The following is a 15,718-nucleotide window of genomic DNA, read 5'->3' on the forward strand; positions in this document are numbered from 1 at the left end:
AAGACAATCATTTTGTCAGATTGACTTAGTACTTACTGCACACAAAGGCTTCTTGAGACTACTCCATTCAATTGTTGAAGTACTCATGAAAAGGTAATCACAGCTGTGATCAATGTGTAAGATTTTTCCCTTTTGATAGATTCAGAGAAATAAGAAATTCATATAATTAAAAAATAATATGAACTTATTTTTTGCTTATTTCACATTCTGTAAGAATGATGAAGGTACAGATGTGCCTTAGGTTGCATTAATTGGAATACTAAGTTCAATGCTGTCAACTGATTGGTTAAAGCACTGTTAGATTTATGAGGGGTTAGAAGTCTCTTAGGAAACAATTCAGGAATAATGAACATATTTGTGGTTAAAATTGTTAGAAATATAGGAAAAATTTTGAGTATTGTTAAATAAAAATTAAATTGTTTATTCTTTCATGATATAGTCTGAGGTCTTGGAATTATTTATGGGCAAATTGAGTACACATAAGATTTGTACTTTTATTTAGATCATTAACAGGAAAAATAGCAAAATGAACACTTAAAAAGGCAAGTAAACCACATGTTACAGTTAGACTTTATGACATGTAAACATTAGCTTTTTTCAAGTGTTAATATCTAATAGAAATGGCATAATGCAGTTCTGTATACACTGGAAAAAAATAACCCTCAAAATGGCAACTGATAATGATCCTCTGAATTCGTGGACCATTTGGGAATTACAAAAGTAATCACAGCCCTTGTTTAATTTAAAAGATTACAGCAGATGTTCTTGGATGCAAAAATAAGACCCAAAACATCATGTGCAGTACCAGATGGCCTTTACAAGTTAAATGTCTTGCCTTTTGGCCAAAAGTATTCACAAGTCTCTTTTTAAAGATTGGCTCATGATTTCATAAGAGATTAAAGTCACGTCACTTACACCATTCAGGTATGCAGCCGGATTGTTTAAAATGAGTAGGTAGATCCATTTGATTGGTATTCTACTGTTACTGTAAAGCGAATCCTGCTTACCACCTGGCAATGTGGCCATTCACAAGTCTGTTAGTTGTAACACAATGTAGGAAACTAGAATGTGATGAATAGAGATTGTTAACTTTTAAATAAAGAAGCAAATCAGAAATGGTAAGACAAAGGGTGAACCTATGTAACAGTGATACTTTGAAGGAAGAGGAGTAAAAGCAGGAGAAAATGAGGGGGGTAACCGTGTTTGACTGGAATTGTACTCCTTTCCTTAGTTATGTAACTATAATCCCTCTATATACCACCTTTACAATAAAAAGAAACAGAACTTGATAACATTCAAATTGTTTATTCCTTAAATGTTCTTTTCAGAGTAGTGGTTATCTTGTAGAGAAACAAAACATTTGAAGTTTAAAAAAAGGGAAGCAAATCAGAATATTCTTCCAACAATATTTTCTAAGCTCCTAAATGCTAGCAGTATCAGCAGTGATGGGTTAGTTCTCACATGAGATTTATCTGGTATCAGGCCAAGATTTGCCTGATTGTCAATCAAATATGAAACCTGAAGAGACTCTATCCCCATATTGTGCCCAGGTAGATTTGGATCAATAAAGCATTGCCTTTCCAGATTCTCTGTGGTAACAAGACTATTATCTTGTTATATCCATTAAATCATCATTGTAATATTCTGCCCAACCATCAAATAACAAATTACTGCTTGCTTTGTCTTGAAGTGCCATTGCACCCTAGAATTAATGTCTTTTATTTGCTAAGCACATCTAAGCTCCTGATGATTTCTCCCAGTTTAGCAGTAACATTTGTAATCCAAGAACCACTTTTCTGTGCTGCACCTAGGAATTGCATGATGGAAGCTGTCACCCAAGTCATCTCTAAGAGAGCTCCCAGTAGAAGTGGCTATGTCCACAGAGGAACCTGCACAAGCCAATCCAAACAAAGCAATTCATGAAAAGCCATCTTAGATTATCTGTGTTTGATGCCTATGATGACTCCCAGTTTTAAGATGCTAGACTCAGAATCACATTGGATTTCTTTATAGTTGTAAGTCCCTTGATACAAAAAAAATCCCTTCCAGATTATGTATAGATTTTAACCTTCCCAATATCTGCTTTTTTTTAAATTTCTTCAGCAGCTAATTTCATATATAATTTCTAATTATTTCTGACAAAATTCATGTCTCGTGGTAAATCAAGCTTTGCCTACCATTTTTCTAAGGTTAACATCTAAACTCATTTTCATAGCATACAGTAGACTCTCACTACATTTTTCCCTTTAAATCTGAGAAAATTCTACACCCACATTTTTATCTATCCTCTTTATCATTAACTCAGTCATTACCATCAATTTCAACCAGCCTTGCTTCTGTGTGACAGATTTTATTACAGAACAATGAAATTATCCTAAGTATCATCAGGGTGACATCACAGAGAATCATAAGTTCTGCTAGAGTGATGATCCATGCCTACATTAGTCAGTATTACAGAGAAACCGAACCAATAGGATATGAAAAAGGGTTTATATGGGAATATTTACTATGGATATTGACTCATGCAATTGTGGTAGCAGAGAAACTTCATGATACATCATTTAAGACATAACTGGAAGACAAACATGGGTGGTAATCAGCTTGATCACCAAAGCTACAGAATCAGGGAGATCAGGCCTCTAACTTTCAAATCATGGTGGAATCCTGAGAAACAAGGGAAGGACTAGACTAAGTGTCTTTGTTTGACAGTATAATAATTTGTTTTTTGCTGCCAGACTAAGGAAAAATGTGGATGAATGAGCCAGCTCCAGAAGGCAAAACAAATTTACCTTTCTTCTGCTGTAAAAAATTTATTAGTGAATATTGCTAGTATAAAGGGGTTTTGTTGTGATATATCTGTACAAACAAATGGTAATGTACTTGGATCAAATTCACCACCTCTATTATTCTTTATCACCCTTTCCCTATACAGTTCTATGAGGTATTTCATCATGTTAATTTCATAAATATACATAATGTACTTCAGTATTATTCATACTTCATCATTCTCTCTCCTCTTCCCTAGAACCTTCAATAATTCTTGTTTAACATTCACATCATATTTGGTAGTAGTAGCTATGGTGATGGTATTTAAGTCTAGAATCTACATATGAAAGAAAAAAGGCATATATTTTTCTGAGCTAGCTTATTGTGCTCAATACTATCATCTTTATCCATCCATTTTCCTGCAAATGGCATGATTTCATTGTTTTTTATAGCTGAATAGTACCCCCATTAAGGATATATACCACATTTTCTAAGATCCATTAATCGATTATTGGATACCTAGGCTGATTCCATAGATTGACTATTCTGAATAACGTAACATGTATATGTATCTATCTCTATTGTATATTGACATATTCTTTTGAATATATGTTTAATAAAGTTAATAGTATCATATGATAACTCTACTTTTACATTTTTGAGAAAACTCCAAACTGATTTCTATAGTGTTCCACTAATTTACTTTCTCACCAATATATAATATATAATTATATAACATATTATAAAATATAATACAATAGCTAATATAAAATAATATACATGGATATTTGGGGTTTTCTTTATGGCTAAGGATATTGACCATTTCTTTATAAATATATTAGCCTTTGCATTTCTTCTTCTGAAAACTTTCTTTTTTCTTCTATCCAAACTCTCAACAGATTGGATGATGACTTTCCATACTTCTGAGAACAGATCTTCCTTACTTCATCCATTGATTCAAATGCTAGTCTCTCCCAGAAACATCCTCTCTAACATACTGAGAAATAATGTCTTACTCAGGTAAATAATGCTTTACCTTAGTCCCATTGTCACCTAAAGCCAACCACAACTGTGCCAGTTGCAAGGCATACTACCTCAAAATGCAATGAGAAAAATGTGCAACTTTAGGTAGTAAATTAACCATCAACAACAATGAAATGTTTTTTTAAGATTTAATTACCAGTTCCTTTATTTCTCAGAGCATTTATTTTTCAGGACTGATGACAGGGAGTTGGTTCTCTTCTTCCTCACCTCTTCTATAAAATCTGCAATGTTTTCACATCAACATTTGCTGAAGGAGAGCCTATTAGCATCAACAAATATTGTTTTGCTCCTGCTTCAGAAATAGGCTATATTTATTATATGTACATTCTTGAATAAGAAAATAATAAAACCATGGTCTTTAATTAATAAATATATTAATAATTTAAGGGTATACTGTATATATTTTACTCCAGAAAATAGTCACATAACTACAAATATTTATTGCCTCCTAGATTTTATAGCTTTCATCTTCTATTGTATAGCTTTCATCATGTCTATGTTTGGGACCAAAAGCGCAAAAGTAATACATTTATTCAATGATATTCTCCTTAACATCAACTCTATTGAGTATATTTGCAGCAAAGTCTCTGAAATTCCATTTTGAGGAATGGACCTTATTTTAAGGAATATATTTGCAAATGAATTTATACCTTTAAATGAGCTGATTTATTATTGCCAGATTTCAGTTTTCTAGCTTTATCTCTGGAACAGTGTCCCACATTCTTTTTCCTTTGGTTTGCTTTGATTATACAGAAAATGAGTCAGGACTGAACCATGAGTTGTACATCAGAACCCTGTGTTCTCATGTGCTTCATGCGAACAATGAGGGACAAGCAGAACCTTAAAGGAATTCACATGTTGTGATTATTAACCTTTAGGCTTTTTGAAAAACTGACACCTACCATTTGGCTGAAGTTGTCAAGCACCACTAATACATGGTGGTAAAGAGAATTGAGAGTGCACTATTGGCCTGCTGAAGTTAACCCAATCACTGCTGGTTTAGGTCAGTTTCAGAGATAAGAATCACAGTGGTCCTAGAAAGATTAAAGGGAAACCAAGCAAGATCTGAGAGGAGCAGTCTCTCCAAAGTGGATCAGAGAAGACAGTCATGCCATACAAAAACAAAGTCAAAGAAGAAGAAATCTTACCTCTATTCTTATTCTAGAACTGAATAGGCAACTGTTCCTTCTTTTGTCTGGCTCTCAATGAAGAAAATGCTAAGTGATTTGATCCCTGGAAACTCCTTTTATAAATGAACCCAGGCTACAGTGTTCAACATGTGTTTTGTCAAACACCTTAGAATTAAAGGTTATTAACACTTGTCAATATGCTTTAAATTCTGATTATTTGTATTATTTTGCACTTAAATTTCTCTGAAATTAAAAAGAAGTGATAGAAGTGCTTTGTACAACAATTTCCTAGCGTTCTAGAAACGCTGGATGTAATTCTAACAAAATCACACTCTTATTTTTTTAATAGTTTTTATTGCAAAGATACTGTACAGAGAGGTTACAGTTACATGAACAAGTAATGAGTCCATTTTCTATCAAGCATTGTTACCTCCTCCTTTGTTTTTCCCCTACCATCCCTTAACCCCCCCACCTCCCCAACTCCTTCTTCCTTCCACACCTCCCACAAAGTTGTAAAGTTCAATTTCAACATACCCTTATTGTTTTAATCAAGGAATCCAATAAAAATCATGCTACCTATTATGAAATACAATTTGAACAATGTCCCTAGTTACATTTCATGTGATATGGTTTACAAGTAAGTCCTTGACTATGCTGTTTTTTCACCCTTGAACTCATTGGGTCAGAATGCAGAGAGAAAGAAAGTTACTATTAAAGAGAGTAGCAAAAGCTGTCAGCCCTGCCAAAGCCAAGGCACACAAAAATGTGAGCCCAGAAAGGGAGAGAACCATAGAACTGAACCATGTTTGAGACAGAGGCACATGTCCATTATTTTTCTTGAAGGATGGTCTCAGAAAGATCTTACAATAATTAACTAATCTAAACAAATCCCATATTTTAAAATACGTTATATATCTTCAATGGCTTATGACATAATGTCTGAGACCTAGAATTGCATCAGGCCATCCTGTTCCTCACACCATCTGAGTGATGATGTCTTTATAATTTAACAGATTTTTCAAACAAGACATTCAATTAGTGCTTATTATGATGGAAAAGGTATCTTGGCAGTTTATCCTTTCTCCCTTTACTGCTTCCAAGCTATCACAAAGACCTCTGGAAATTTTCCTTTTACAAATTCATGCAAGACACATGTTTGTTACTGAACCGTTACAGCCATGCTGGATAAATCTAGGGCATGGAAATATTCTGGTTCCCAAAAGCACATATTACAGATTACAGATGTTTCTGTCATGCAGCCATGACCAATACATTCTCCAGGTCTTAGGACTGGAAGAATACTGGAGTTACTGGCTAATAATGGCCCAAAATGGGGAAACTACCTTCCAACTCACTTAACTTCCTGTTATTTCTTGGGCTTAGAAAAAAAAAAAGCAACCATGGCTCCTATTTATATCAGATTTACCATATACCAGGCTTAAATATTATACATATCTATTGATGTGGCCCATAGTGGGGCTGCCAAATTAACCTCAACAGAGCAGAAGCTGGATTTGCCATTATGCTTCATAGGTGATATTTAAAGTGGACAACTTTAGAGAAATTATATAAAGATGAATTTCAAAAGAGACTGTTCAAGATTGTTTTGTAGGAATATACAATGTCCTTGGAGAATTTCCTCCAAACAACATTGATATCTCCATCATCCTTATCACTCTTGGAAAGGTCAAATTAGGGATAGAACATGGAGGCAGGAGAACTAAAACAGCTTCTTTTGGTCACTATTACCCATTTTCATGGCACTCCTAATGATTCTTGTTTCTGCTTCAAACTAGTCTGATTTGTGACTGTCTTTCTAAGGCTGCTCCTCTGTATTAGAACTGAGTCTTCAAGGTTATGTTTGCCTGCAGTGGCCATTAGACCATAACTCATTGAAGTCAGAGATGATTTGAGGATCCCCATACATCAAATGGAGGCAAGGATCTTGCCTATAACTGCATCTTTGGTTGATTTCATCCTTTCCTTTCTCTTTGGTCTTAAAAATTCCTCCTTGAAGCCATTCTTCTAGACATTTCTAAGTCACTGGCACATGCCTTCTCACCTCAAAGTCTCATTTTAGGTGACATGATTACAAGTGGTGTAAGCAATAAATGTCGTTCCTTTTTCTTCATATTAGTGGATTTATATTGCAAGATTTAAGATTATATATCATAATTTCAGGATGAATATGGACATCAACATGAAGGGGGGAATTGATTAATAGGAACAAGACTAGAGCTACTTGGGGACAAGATTAAATGACCCAGAAAGGACCATATAAAACTAAGTTGGCATTTTACTTTTTTCTTGTACATTTCTTTCCATGTTATAAGTTCTCTCAAAAAAACCCTTACTGAAATTTATACTGCTTGCTTCAAGTCTCTTAGTAGTGTTCTTAGTGGTCTTTGTACAAAGGACCACCAGAAACATATTTAGAGTTAAACAAGCTAGATTATTTATCCAATGTGATGAATAAGAACATAAGAGAAAGCTCATGGTAAGAACACAGCCCACTGCTCAGATAGAGGAATAACTTAATTACAGATTAGGAATTAAGATAAGGATTAGGAAAGAGGGTATAAATGAGATACTGTTATAAAATAAGGAGAGTTCCAGAATTGGATACCTCAAAAAATCATGTTATGTTCAAAAATAAAACCATAATTGGTAAAGAAATAGCAATTGTGTTTTGGCTATGTTGGAAGTGGGGGTATTATTTTGTAGTTTGCAGAGTGATTTATTTTGGATTGTGCTTAGATAAAATTGTAAGCTGACCCTATTTGGATTCATTTTAGCTTGTCTAGAAATTATCCTAAGATTGTTATTCTGTAAGATGTGTGTGTGAGGGCTGGGAAGGTGGCTCAGTGGTAGAGTGCTTGCCTTGCATGCCTGAGGCCCTGGGTTCGATTCCTCAGCACCACATAAGCAAAAAGAAAAAAGCTGGAAGTGGCGCTGTGACTCAAGTGGTAGAGCACTAGCTTTGATCTGAAGAGCTGAGGGACAGCACCCAGGCCCAGAGTTCAGCTCCACAACCGGACTCAAAAAAAAAAAAAGATGTGTGTGTGTGTGTGTGTTGTGTGTGTGTGTGTGTTTAACAAGCTGTTTTTCTTTCTAGTGAGTTGCAGAATAGCTTTCAAATGTGAGGACTTGCTTTCTTTTTCTTTCTTAAATACTTCCTATTGTGCTTAGAATGAAGATTAAATTTCCTGAATAAACTAAAAGGTATGCGTAGAAACTTTCTGTTGGTGCTACTAGTGAGCTGCAGAATCATATCCACACCCACTCACTCCCCTGTGGTCTCATGGGAACTTACCTCAGGTCTTCATGCATGCAACAATTCCTTCTACCCCAGGTCTAGTTAGTAGGATCTAATTCTCTCTATTTAATTCCTTACAGGGTAGGACATGTCATCATACAGTCTAGACTTAAAGTAGTGTCTTGTGCATAGTGAATATGGGGCAAATAGGAATGAATTCAAGGCTAGGTGACCCAAGACTATATTCATTCACACACATATTGCTGTCTTTAATTCCCTAATTAAAGGCAGGTGGAAAGCAGTCTCTATATTTATCCTCCAGATTTTTTTTAGAACTTGGAAGGGTAGCAGTGCTCCCTCTAGCCTCCACCAGGGCAAAAAACACTTCAACTAGACAAACACAAATGGAAAAATAATTGAAATCTTGAAAAAAGAATTTGCTCCCTTGTTCAAGAAAATTATTAGGTGAAATGAAGCATCCTTCATGGAAAAAATCTGGTAAGAGCTGACTGCAGAGAAGATGTGCTTTATAATGCACAATCAACAGTGAAGAAGAAAATATAAATCTGAGGAACTAAAAATTTTAATTTCTTCTTTGACTTTGAAAATGTTTGGTTCTTTTAAAGGATGGAGTATATGGGAATTGCTGTCTGATTATGAAGAAAGCAATGCACATCTGTTACAGTACACATCTGTTTGGGAGAGGGAACAGAAAACCACAAAAAATAACATGAATGATTGTCATGTAATACTTACTATCACTGGTAATATTTGAATTTTTCCAAGATATATCAATAAAGATGAGATCACATTGTCCATAAAATTCTACCTTGTGTTTTAAACATTTATTATTTTTATATGTTTTTACTGTAAAAAATACTGTACAGAGGGTTATAGTTATATGAGTAAGGTAATGAGTCCCTTTCCTATCGAGCATTTTTACCTCCTTCTTTTGCTTTTCCCCTACCATCCCTTCCCTCTTCACCTCTCCAACTCCTCCCACCCCCCAACATTTATTCTTGACACTAAACCCCATGATGGCTATTGTGCCATTAGAGTTAGAGAATATGGGTTTAGTGATTGTATGCTACTCACTTTGGAATGTTCTGGACTAATTATCTATTTTATGTAACAAATTACCTCAGAACTAAACCACAGGCATGTATTATATTACACAGTTTCTGAGCATCAAGAGTTCCAGATGCACTAAAACCATATTGCTGACTCAGGATCTTATGAGCTCTCAATCAAACAGTCAATGAGGCTGCAGGGTTATCTTTCAGACTCACCTATTGGACTAGTGACTGTAAGGTTCCAGTTCTCACCACATGAGCTTCCCACAGAACTACCTATTCCCCAATTGGCTTTGGGAAGATAAAATAACTAAAATGATTAGAGAGACACAGGAAGTTTAAATTATACTGACTTTTATAACTTATGCCTCAAGTTTCATGTCATATTTTCCACCATGTATGATTCATGCGAACTAAGGTCAAGTCACACTCAAGGAAGTGACATTTTGTAGAGCTATGAGGACAAGTAGGAAAATTATCATTGAATCATCTTAGCATTTGGTCACCACATTTGCCTGACTGGACTGAGGTCAAGGGAAAAGGAGTGTACCAGTGAAGAAGAGAAGAGGAGGAGAATGAAATCAAGAATCCAATATGCATATCCTACAAAATTAAGAAGAGTAAGGGAAGGGGTGAGTAGGGAAAGGATACGTGAGGATGTTGAAAGACTGATATTGATCAAGATCTATTTTATGTACAAACCACTTTGTTAAAAGGCAACTAACTCCTTTGTACAGCTACTTAAAGATAAATATATTTTTTTAAAAAGGTCAGGAAAGTTGTTCCTACTTTTCCTTGAGAAAATGAGATTGAAATAATGAAAAGGAACCAGGACAATGAGAAAATCTTGAGATTATATAATAATTGTTTAAAATTTTATTTTCATTGAGGAAGTAAATAGAAAATTCTAAATGTTTCTATGAAAAAAATCCTTCTTTTTCCTTTTTTTGAGGGATCTGTTTGGCATAGCTTCCATGTTGGTATTTGAAATCATTCTAAAATGTAAAATAAGTTTGTCTAGTTCCCATTTTATGATGAGACATGGACTGCATGCATTTTTCTTGGCCTTGTTCTCTGTTAGTTCAGGGTGAGGTTATTCTAAACTCTCACTAGGAACATAAACCTGGGCTTGTGAAAATAAAATCAATGTAGGTTAAAAAAAGAGGTTTTCCTATAGGTTTAAATAGTAAAATACCTTTCCCCAGAACAACTCATCCTATTCAAATGTACGACATATCACACTTGGTTTAACATCAGGCTTGAAGGAGACGCTTCACAGGAGCAAAGTGGCCTTTTTGTTAAAAAAGTAGTAAAAAGTGATGCTACTTAAATGTTGTACTGTCAGTGTTAGGATCATAAATCTAAGCCCTTTTTACTCTTGTCAGCTTTTCTTTTCTTCTTTTTGTTTTTAAATTCTCACAGGATGGCTAATAAATCAATCAGAGTGCAGTACTTAGTCTTAGATGGCAGATATTGATAGAGCCAGCTGGATCAATTCAGGATGTGTATTGGAAAGGTGAGCATCATTATACACAGCTCCTGATTGATTAGGTTGGTTTTAAAATACCAATATTGGAATAGTAGTGGAGGTCTGCTAGTCAATAAAAGAAGTAATGTAGCAGCATAGTAAACATGGCATACTCATTTATCTAGGAAATTACAAATGGCAGCTTGTAAACACTGTGTGTTAAAGTATCTACCTGTTTCGTTGGCCAACTTGTAGGAAACTGCTGATATAAATGAATAAGCTAAGGTATTGTCTATACTAATCTCCCCCTCCTGACCTTTTTTGTGGGAAGATAGTGACACTTGAACTCAGAGCCTGGGCACTGTCCTTTAACTTTTTCACTCAAGGCTGGTGCTCTACCACCTGAGCTCATCTCTACTTTTAGCTTTTTAGTTGTTAATTGGAGATTAACACTCTCAGGTACTTTCTGCCCTGGTTGCCTTTGAACTGCAATCCTCAGATCTCAACCTGTTCAGTACTTAGGATTATAAGAATGAACCATGGTGTGTGGCTAATCTCCAATTTTTTGGAGTACAAGATAGTTAAGGGGACTAGTGATTTGTTATAGTGAGCTATAAAAAATTCATTTGGAATATCTTTTCATGTACTTTTAGCCATTTGCATTTCTTATAAAAATTGTTCAACTTGTTTACCTACTTATTAATTAGATTATTTGTAGTTTTCCTACTTTGTTTTATTAGCTCCGTATGTTCTGGACAGAACTCTTCATCTGTTCCATAGCTGATGAAGATTTTCTCCCATTCTCTGGGTTGTCTCTTCATGTGCAACTTCTAAAATTTGATGGCTAATAAATATATAAAACCAGGTTCCACAATCTAGCTAGTCAGAGGCTGATACCAGGAGGATTGTCATTCAAAGCCAGACAAGTCCACAAAATTGTGTCTCAGATTTACAAAAAGCCAGACTTAGAGTGTGGCTCAAGTGGTAGAAAGTATCAGCTGTGAGCAAGACACCTGAACAAGAGTAAGAGACACCGAGTTCAAGCTCTGGAACTGGCAAAATAGATGATAGATAGATAGATAGATAGATAGATAGATAGATAGATAGATAGATAGATAGATAGATAGATAGATAGATAGATAGATAGATATAGGATAAAAGTAACTGTTCCACATCCTTAGCCATAAAAGAAAATCAAATAATTTCCTAACAAATGGGGAGGTTTCGTTCTTTCTGATGAAGGCATACAATTCCATCATATATACTTTTTTTTCCTTAATCCATTCATCTACTGAGGGGCATCTGGGTTGGTTCCATATCTTAGCTATGGTGAATAATGGTGCAATAAACATAGTTGTGCTGGTAGCTTTAGTGCCTTGTTTGTGATCATTGGGATAAATGCCCAAAAGTGGGATTGCTGGGTCATGGGGAGCTCTATGTGAAGTCTTTTGAGGAACCTCCATATTGCTTTCCAAAGTGGTTGAACAAGTTTAATTCCCACCAACAATGCAGTAGAGTTCCCTTTTGGCCACATCCCTCTAGCATCTGTTGTTATCAGATTTCTTGATTATAGCCATTCTAACTGGGATGAGGTGGAATCTCAATGTGGTTTTGATTTGCATTTCTTTTATGGCTAGAGAGGTTGAGCATTTCTTCATATGTCTATTGGCCATTCTTATTTGCTCTTCAGAGAAGTCTCTCTTTGTCTTTAGCCTACTTGTTAATGGGGCAGTTGTTTCTTTGAGGATTTATTTTGGGAGGATTTAATTGTAAAATATCATATTAAGTGATGTAAGCCAGTCCCAAAGAAATTTATGTCCCATGGTTTCTCTTATTTGCAACAATTAGTATACATATAGGATAATCTTATCAGATGAGCTGAAAAGCTCAAACACTGTATAAACATGATCCTATAAGATGATGCTAAGTGAAATGAATTCCAAGATATGGACACAAGAGGTCTGTCATTGTTGTTGTTTTAAATGTACTGTGTGATTTTTTTTGTTTCCTTTGTATGTTCTTCCTCCTACAGTATATCCCCCTGTTGTCACTGTAATCGATTTTGGTACCCTGCATCTTATATATACATTTGTCTAATCTGGGGAAGGGAAGAGGAATAACAAAATGATGAAACAAGGACACAGGATGACCCATTGAAACAATGATACCCACAGGACAGTATATTGGAAACAAACTTTACAACTTTGGTGGGGGGTCTGAGTGGGGGGTAGAAGTGTGGGAAATGGGGGAGGGAAGGGATGGTGGGACAACAACAAAGGAAGGGGTAACAATGATCGACAAGTAATGCACTCCTTGCCTTACTCATGTAACTGTAACCCCTCTGTACAGCATCTTTACAATAAAATAAATATTTTTTAAAAAGAAAATAAAATCAAAATTATGAAGAGATTCTATCCCACTCTGGTACCCCAGTTAGAAAACATTCAGTACATGCATAAAATGTCATAATAAAAAGATTGCATCTGAGTAGGAAGATCATTTTGAAAACAACTTATATCCAGTTTGAGAACTGAGTGGAATACTGTTCATACTTTTCACAAACACCGTTTGCTGCATCTAAATGACCAACTTGCAAAGATTTTTAAAGGAATTCTCATTTATTCCACACAAAATTTTCACTTATAGCCAAGACTAAGTAGGTTTAAATTGCAATCAGGAATCCTATGGTATCTTCTTCTCACGTAACTATAATGATACCCAAAAAAGGTAAATAACTCTTGTTACTGTACATTTCAAACTACAAATCTAGTCATTTTGCAGTGGTGAAGACAAGAGAAAAATATGACGTATTCATACAACTTACCTGGTCCCTAGAGCATCAGTTCCTCCTTCGTAAGAAACAAAGCCTGCCTGTTTCACATAGTACAGTTATAATCATCTAATATACACTGACAGAGTTGAAGGTTGAGCATAGAGCGAGGGTCATTCAAAGCCCTCCACAAATATTAATCTAATAAGATCAGATCCTCAGACTGACACTTAAGTTTCTTTATAAAGTATAAAAACTTCTCTGCTGCAAAAGAAACTGTCCATAAAAAGAAACATCAGCCAATGACTGGGATAAAATATTCACAAAACACCTATTTGCCTCCTCCTTTATTTTCACAATAAAAAAAACACATATTTGACTAGAAAATGACTAAGGATATACGTAGAAAAACTGTCACATAAGTGTGAAAGAAGTTTTATTAGGGATAGAATTGTCAGGGATGGATATGTGAAGGTGGAAATAAATTCCCTCTTCACAAGGACTTAAAATATCTGTACTTCCCTACAATGAACAATTTTGCACTCTAATGCTGTTAGCCTTTATTTTTATCAAATTATAATTGATTGAAAATAGAGCTAAAACCTATAGAAAACAAACCAACTTATGCCCCCCCAGTTAAAAATTGCTATTGACTACCTTTTATTCCAAGAAAAAGAAATGGATAAAAACATATATAATCAAGAGATAATGTTTTCTCAAACAATGAATACACACTGGATAGCTACAACAGAATAGATTTTTTAGTCAAAACAGTAATTCTTTGACTACAAGTACCAGCCATTTCAAAACTTACCCAGGAAGCTGTACTGAGTGTCAACAAGAAGATCTCTGTGAATGTTCTCAGACATAAAGCTGATTAAAGTGTGAAATATGAAATATACAAAGTTCTATTTATATAAAAAAATAAAGCAATTTTTTTCCCTGGTTTGTATTATTGCAGTTTTAAAAACAAATTTGTAATTTGGAGACTGTCGGGGGAGGGGTCTACAGAATTATCGTTTTATTGTTTCTGTTGCTGAGGGACTCATACCCAGATCTCTGTGCATGCTAGGCAATAGCTCAAGCATTGAATTCATCTTCATTTCTGGATTATCTCTAAACAAATAACCTTTCATAAGTCCATGGGGCAGTTTATCAGAGAGAACTAGCCAGAGAAAATACAAAGACATCAGGTTTAAGAGCTCACTTTTTCTGTTGCTTCTATTCTTAAAGTGTTACAAAATAAATTGTTGTTTCTCCAGTCAGGCAGTGCATGACACACATGTAAAGATAAACTTGTGTTCTGAGATGCTGAACCCAAACCTCCCAGCTTCCCTCTATTCCATGTCTGCATTTACACTTTTTTTTTTCCCTTTGGTAGACCAGTAGATTGAATTCAGGGCTACAGACATTATAGCAGCAAAAGAAAACTAATTCAAGCTCAACACTGGTTTTCTCTGTCTATCTCTAGGAAGTACTAAAGCTATTTGAATCTCAGTTTCCTTATTAGTTAAAAGATGATAAGAAGCCAGGTGCCAGTGGCTCACACCAGTAATCCTAGCTACTCAGAAGACTGAGATCATTGGATCATGGTTTGAAGACAGCCTGAATAAGGAAGTCTGTGAGACTCTAATCTCCAACCAAGCACCAAAGAAGCCACAAGTGGAGCTGTGGCTCAAATGGTGCCTTGGACACAAAAGCTCAATGACAGCACCCAGGCTTGAAGTTCAAGACAAAAACTGGTAAAAGAAATGAAGAAAGAGAAAAAAGAAAGGTAGGAAGAGAAACAGAAAGATCCATCTTAACCTCTTCATTGCAGACCTTCTTACAGAATTTAACATATGTACATACTTTTGAATTTTTAAGAGAATATACATGCTGTAGTGTTTTCTAAGTTTTGACAAGAGAATTTTATTCTACAAAGATTTTTTTTGCCAGTCCTGCTTGAACTTAGGGCCTGGGCACTGTCCCTGAACTGCTTTTGCTCAAGGCTAGCACTCTACCATTTGAGCCACAGTGCCACTTCTATCTTTTTTTGTTTATTTGGTATTGAGGAATCAAACCCAGGGCTTCGGGCATGCTAAGCAAGCACTCTACTGCTGAGCCACATTCCCAGCCCAAGGTATGTTTTATGTTACTATAAAATATATCTTAGGAGAGAATGGGCCTAATTTCCAAGACTCTCATGGCCATAGCAGAATGTGTGTCTCC

This window comes from Dipodomys ordii, unplaced genomic scaffold, assembly GCF_000151885.1.
Source record: "Dipodomys ordii isolate 6190 unplaced genomic scaffold, Dord_2.0 Scaffold144, whole genome shotgun sequence".
NCBI lineage: Eukaryota > Metazoa > Chordata > Mammalia > Rodentia > Heteromyidae > Dipodomys > Dipodomys ordii.